Source organism: Suricata suricatta, chromosome 2, assembly GCF_006229205.1.
Source record: "Suricata suricatta isolate VVHF042 chromosome 2, meerkat_22Aug2017_6uvM2_HiC, whole genome shotgun sequence".
NCBI lineage: Eukaryota > Metazoa > Chordata > Mammalia > Carnivora > Herpestidae > Suricata > Suricata suricatta.
In genome coordinates this window covers 150,514,624-150,521,580 of record NC_043701.1, presented here as the reverse complement: position 1 = coordinate 150,521,580, position 6,957 = coordinate 150,514,624, and positions in this window count along the sequence as shown.

Genomic DNA, 6,957 nt, shown 5'->3' with positions numbered 1-6,957 from the left:
CAGGGCCATGTGGTTACCTTTGATTCCAGCAGACTCTGAAAGCTTCTGGGTCTAAATCTGCTAATCCCTGCCCAAGCAGAGGTGGAAGAATTTGGACATCTGACTCTAGTTTCAAAGTTCACCAGGGGAGAGGGGACCCTGTTTTGGAATCACAAGTTACAGGCCTGGTGTGAGCACTGGGTACACACACTGGAATATGGCCTGTGAAGTCGTGCTGGGTGTAGCTCCCGCCTAACTTCCAGACCCCACGCTGGGCCACACTCTCGCTGCTCACTCTGCTGCAGTGCTCAGCTCTCCGGGTCCCCCGGGTCATTTTGCACTGTCCTCACTTTTCAACTTTTGGGCCACAGTTTAAATGTCACTTTCTAGACAGCGACAGCCCATCTTTAACCACTGCCCCGTCTAAATTACATCTCCGCACCCTCACCACCTTCATTACTCATTTTCATGACACTCTGTTCTTTTCCTTCAGACTATGTTTTAATTATAATTAATACTCATTTGCACGTTTAGTTTAAAATGTCATCTCCTCCACAAAACCACAGGCTTTCTGAAAATAGGGATCACACTGACTATTCACCAGGCAGTCCAGTGCCTAAAATATAGTAGGCACTCAATACATAGTTGGTGAATGAATAAATGAATGGAAAAAAAAGCAAATGAAAACAGGAAGGAATGAGGAAACTGCTCAAGAGAAGTGTAACAGCAGGGATGGGGCTGATTGAAGGGCTGAGTTTGCTTGAAGTGGCCGTTGCACCCAAACAGATAGGACATGTTAGATGTGTCCTGTTCGCTTGGCCTCAGGAAGACAGTGGTGAGAAGTGTTACATGAATACTAGGGCTCCAGAGCACAGAGTACCTGGGGCAGGTTTGCAAAAGCAAAGAAAGGTGGCAAAGAGATGGGTTGGTAGATGTATGTTAAATAACTAAAACTTTCGGTTGAGGCCCGAAGTAAAAATGACACTGTGTTCAACCCAGACAGGCTTATTCGGAAAACTCAGTTGTGCTCAAATTGAGTGGAAGGCCGAGGGGTGGGTGACTGCACAAGGAGTCCTGGAACGGTAGGGAAAGGTGGAGCACGTGTGCCTCATGCATGAGAGGAGGGGATTTCAGGAACAGGCACCGCACCGGCTGCTTACACTTTACTGGAAAATGACACCAGTATTTGGCCAGGAGCAGAAGTCTGATTAGTCTTTTGCACAGTCCTACGGCTGGCCTCTAACTCATAGGACATTACTGAAAATGTGCATGCGGGAAGATATTTTTAAGAACTGATGAGAGGAATTTAATCAACTAAACTCTGTATTAAGTGCCTCATCAGGATTTGATATTGTGTTCTTATGGTGAGGAATTGAAAATACATGTCACACAGCCCCCTTATTTCAAGTTAATTGCCTAATTGGTAAATTGAAACCGTCACCACGAGAACACCACCACGAAGGCGTTAAAAGCTGGCCTGAGGCTAAGGGCGCTGCATACTCTGGGGGTTAGAAGAGGAGGAATCCGTCAAGGGTTGGAGAAATTTAAGGCCAGTCCACGCAACCCAGGTATAGGACCAAATGGGTTGGTATCAGCCTCTACTCTTTTTTTAAATTTTTTAAATGTTTATTTATTTTTAAGAGACAGAGCATGAGCGGGGGAGGGGCAGAGAGAGAGAGAGAGAGAGAGAGAGAGAGAGAGAGAGAGAGAGAGAGAGAATCCAAAGCAGGCTCTAGGCTCTGATCTGTCAGCACAGAGCCCGACGCGGGGTTTTAACCCATGAACTGTGAGATCATGGGTTAAAATCGACCTGAGCCAAAGCCGGACGATTAAACAACTGAGCCACCCAGGTGACCCAACCTCTACTCTTTAAGGTAAGAAGCTGGGAGTGTGGGAAAGGGAAGTGGGGCAGCTGCGTTATGTGACTAATGGAGGTTTCAGCAGGTAGATACCCGAGGCCAATACAGCACTAAGTTAACACTAATAAATGTTCTGACGGGGGGATTCATAATGATGTCTGGGACTCTGGGAATTGCTGGGATTTGGGGTTGCATTTGGCGTCTCTAAATTGAAAACAGGAATGTTCAGGGAATGGGGTTATACTTCAATATTCACTTCTCACCTGTAAAAAGAGCCATTTAGGGGAGCCTGGCTGGTTCAGTAGGAAGAGCATGTGACTTGACCTTGGGGTCATGAGTTCAAGCCCCACATTGAGTGTAGAGATTACTTAAATAAATAAAACAAAAAAATAAAAAGTTTTTAAGTTTTCTCTCTTAAAATGTCCAGAATTTCAGGAGGCTTTTTTGTTTTGTTTCGACATGTTATGTAGTACTGCCATCTGCTGGAAGTATGAGACCACCTCCCCTATATGCTGACTCCTCCAATTACAGCTCAATTAGACAAGAACACCCTTCAAATAAACATTGAAGTTTGTTATTGTTTCCTTTTCCTCCAGCCCCCAGTTCCCTGCTCATTACCCATTCCACATTTTTCCACTTCCTCTTGCAGCACAAATAAATACAGGTATAAAGATGCGGTGTTGTATTTTTCAGGATTTTGATTGTCTAGGTCAGTTTTCTATGTGGAGTATCAAAGTTAATATGAATGATGGTTTTGATGGATTTGAACAAGGATAGCCATTGGTAAATTTAATGTTAGAAAAACCTGTTTTTTGAGCCTTCTGTCTTCCTTAGGAATCAGATTGACATTCTGGGCGCCTCCGGGTCCCCTACTAGTATGTTAATTGGTTTGATATGAGTTAATAAAGGGTTAAAGTGTGAGACACAGAATCTCAAACATATATCAGAAGTCAAATTTTGAGAAATGGTGAAATCAAGTGATATAGGAGAGTGTATTCTGTTTCAATTTGGAAGCATAAGACATCATGTCTATTACATTATTCACAAATTATGAGATTCAGTGATTGGATTTCTTTAAAAAACGTGTAATCCCTATAATATTGTGAGGAGATGATATTCGTGTATAACAACAATTGCCTTCAAAGGGAAGTATACTTGTGTTAAAGACCCTTTTATTGAACTACGCAACTTGATGAGCTTGGCTAAGTATAAGTGGGTCTGTGGCTGTGGATGAGGATGAGTTAGAGAGAACTGAATTGCTGTTTAAGAAAAATGGAGAAATTATTCCTTATTTCAGAGGGAGAAGAGAGAAAGGGAAGAGGTAAGTCCCAGAATCATGGAAAGAGGCGGGGACATCGAGAAATGGTTACAGGGGGCGCCTGGGTGGCTCAGTCAGTTAAGCATCTGGCTTTGGCTCAGGTCATGATCTCACGGCTTGTGGGTTCGAGCCCCGTGTCAGGCTCTGTGCTGACAGCTAGCTCAGAGCCTGGAGCCTGCTTCAGATTCTGTATCTCCCTCTCTCTCTGACCCTCCCCTGCTCACGCTGTCTCTCTCTAACTCTCAAAAATAAAAACATTAGGAAAAAAAAAGAAATAGTTAAGGGTGTTTCCTTCTCCCTTTCCCTCAATCCCTCTCATATCTCTTTCCTTCTTTCTTTCCCCTATACCCTCCCTCTCTCCCTCCTTTCTGTCAAAAATAGGAGGATTATCTAATATCAAATATTAAGTCCTAGATTCTCTCCTCCTGAAGCCTCAATAAAGTGTTTTTATATACAAATGATATATAAGTGGTTTTTATTTTTTGTATTTGTTTTAGTCCTTATGTTTGTTGTTGTTTCTTTGTTTTGGTGAGACTGAAGCATAAGGTTGCTGGAATTAATGTGATGTGGAGAAGGGAAAGCATATGAAGCTACTCTTACACTAAATCCATGTTGAGTGGAATTATGGCTCATAGGCACTTTCCAAGTCCATAGCTTGAAAGCCCAAGGCAAACCCAGGCCATCTTAAAGGGGAGGTGGTCCCAGCCTACCTCTGGTTGTTGCATTTTTATAGCACTCTCCTTCCCTGTCTTCTTGTGCCACTCTCTACACTGGGAGAAGGTTCTGATTCTGGTTCTTGTGGAAGATGTATCCTTCCTCCCAAGGATGAAGGATTGGGTGTCCTGGCTTCTAATTGTCTACTAATTCTTCAGCCTTCCAAAGTAGGATCATTCCAAATCTCTGTTTTCTAACATTCCTCTTGAGATAAGCCTCTCCCGTAGATTGAGTTCTCTGATTTCTTGAGCCATTCTTTCCAGGGGGTTCAGAGCAGCTTTAAATCCCAGCATCAAAGGCAGCTAATATGAACAACTAGTTCTGCATAATTCCTCCCGGGGAGTTTTTGGACTCTATGTAGAACAGTGGTGGGTGACCTATGATTGTAGAATGTCTGACCTTGGTGTGATCTTCTGTAATATTTTCCTACAGCCTCTGTAAAGATTGGTCCTATCTTCCCACATCCTTCATTACAAATTTTAAGACTACTTCAAAAATACTATATGGTGGTTAAGTGCTAGATTCTAGAACCAGACATTTAGGGTTTGAATCCCCTTTCCATCTCTTCTTAGCTATGTGATCATAGGCTTACTTAATTTCCAAATTTCAGTTTATTCACATGCAAAGGAAGGAATACAAATGCTATCTGTAGGGATTTTGTGATGATTTTAGAAGTTTAAGACATGTAATGCACATAGAACAGCACCTGCACATAATGTATACTACGTAAGAGTTCGCTAAGGTTATTCATGAGTCACCAGCATCTGCAGATGTGGCTAAACTGACTTTCCCTATTTTGTAGGGCTTTGCTCCAATCTGATAGTTAGTTAGGGACATGTATGGAGGGAACTCATCAATAGGCTGACTTCTGAACTCTTACATGTTCATCTCTTTCTTTACCTTTACTCCCTTTTATCCTGGGGGTAGGAATGGAAGAAGCTTAGACAGAAATGGCTTTTCCTGAAGGAGAGGAAAGGCCAGTATGTTCAGTGTTTTCAGTACTCAGTCCAAGTGACACCAATCCATGCTTGTCCTTCAGAGTTGATCTGTGAGGCGTCTGTGTCTTCTCATGAGATATGGCTTTCCCAAAGCTTACACATTTCACCTTCATTATTTCATTGCTTACTCTGCCTAGGTGCCATCATGAAAGGAGATATTGAGAATTCTAGTTCATCATTTATAAAGACCTCTAGGTTCAGAGCAGATATGGGAATACATACATGGCATTTCTGTGCATGATTCTAGTAACTAGATGCTGTTTTTAATTCATTTATAGTGAACTACAAAAAAATGCTTAATGAACAAATTTATTTTAGTAAATATGAAACTGCCAGAGAAAGTGGGAGTTGTGTTTCGGATAGGATGAGGTATATGTGGCTTGATCATAGGAAAAGAGGAAGCTAAGGAGAAGAAACCACATCTCAAAAGATGCAGAGAACCTTGGCTAAGAAAAGAAGTGGAGAGGCACAAGAGCCTTGGTCCTGGGAGAGAAGTGGGGAAAAAGAGAGGAGGAAATGTCAGAGTAGAAAGGTAAATGATAAAAGTTGTGGCCATTAAATATAAAATAACTCTATTGTTCTGTGGGGAGGGAGAGAGGAAGAAAGGTCAGGTTTAGGGGAAGAGTTCATCTTAACCGGCAGTGTGTCCCTATGGTTGGCTTATAATGCTATTTCTTGATCTATTTAATGTAGACTTTATTGGTTGCCTGTTAAGAGGATTTAATTATTGAATCTAAAGAACTTTTATTCCAATTCCTCACGTCTTTGAGACAGTTATGCCTCAATTCTTAGTTACTTTATCAATTAGTTTCATAATGTACAATAACATATTTAAACTTTTATTTCTTCTTCCATCAAGTTGTAACTCAATGTCTTGACTTCCCATTTTGCAAGATAAGGTCTGTGGGGTTTTTTGTTTGTTTTTTGTTTCTACCCTCCCCACCTTCTTTCCCCCTTTCTTTTCCAACTCAAAAATTACAAGGCTAGAAACATTATATTCTGCTCTTTAGCCATATTACTGATCCAAAAAGTTGAAAAGCATATAATTTTATGTAAACATGATTTACTCCACAATTAGAGTCATCTAATTGTATTTCTTTCAATAGGTGAGTTAATTTGATCGCCAAATCAGACAGCAACCCAGGATTGAGTAAAAAAAAAAAATTAATTAGGGAAACACCTGTGAGAGAAAATGGACTGGAGCAAGGAGAGGCTGGAGAGCCACCTGACTGATTCATGTCTGACTCCAAGTGTAGGAGAGAGAGAAGGAAGAAAAGTTGGGTGGAAGCATCTTAGAGTACAGTATAGATTGTTTTGTTTTGTTTAAAGATTCTATTTTTTAATCATCTCTACACCCAACTGGGGGCTCAAACTCACAGCCCCACGATCAAGTCACATGCTCCACTGACTGAGCCAATCAGGTGCCCCAGGGTACAGTAGAGTTTTAAGCAAAATTTGGCTTGAGAATCCTCGAGCCAAAGTCACCTGTCAGGAGAGTGTACATCTCCCAGGTCAGGGCTTGCGTTGGTATGCCTGCCATGGTGGGAAGAACGGCCTCTGTGCAAATGCAATGATGGATGTCAGTGTATAGCAGATGGCACCCTCGGTCTCCATGTAGCTGGAGATCTTAGAGGTGCTTCTCATGGCCACCACACTAGGCTTACAATGTTATTGCCCCCGAACTATTCAGAGGGGACTATTCTAATTGTGAAGGCCAAACAGATTTTCATTTCTTATAGTCCACCAATTATATAAAAGTATGCTACATTTTCATTTGTTTAACATTTCTGTCGTTCTTGAATCTCAACAATAAACACATTCCTTGGGCCTGCCTGTGTTGTGGTTGATGTCATATAGGCATAGGCACATCATGGCCAAACCATCAATTAAGGTCTAATTGGTATAATAAATGTTATTGCTTATAGGTAGAACCTGTCAGTGAAGAGTGTTGCTGAACCAGGAGCCAGAAGAAATTGTAGCCCATGACTGGTGAGATCTAGGGTCCCAACTTTCTTATCAATATGTTTGGTTAGAGCAGGGTCTTCCTCATCCTAAAGTTCTGTGGGTCGATGCAGTTTTTCTTGAACTG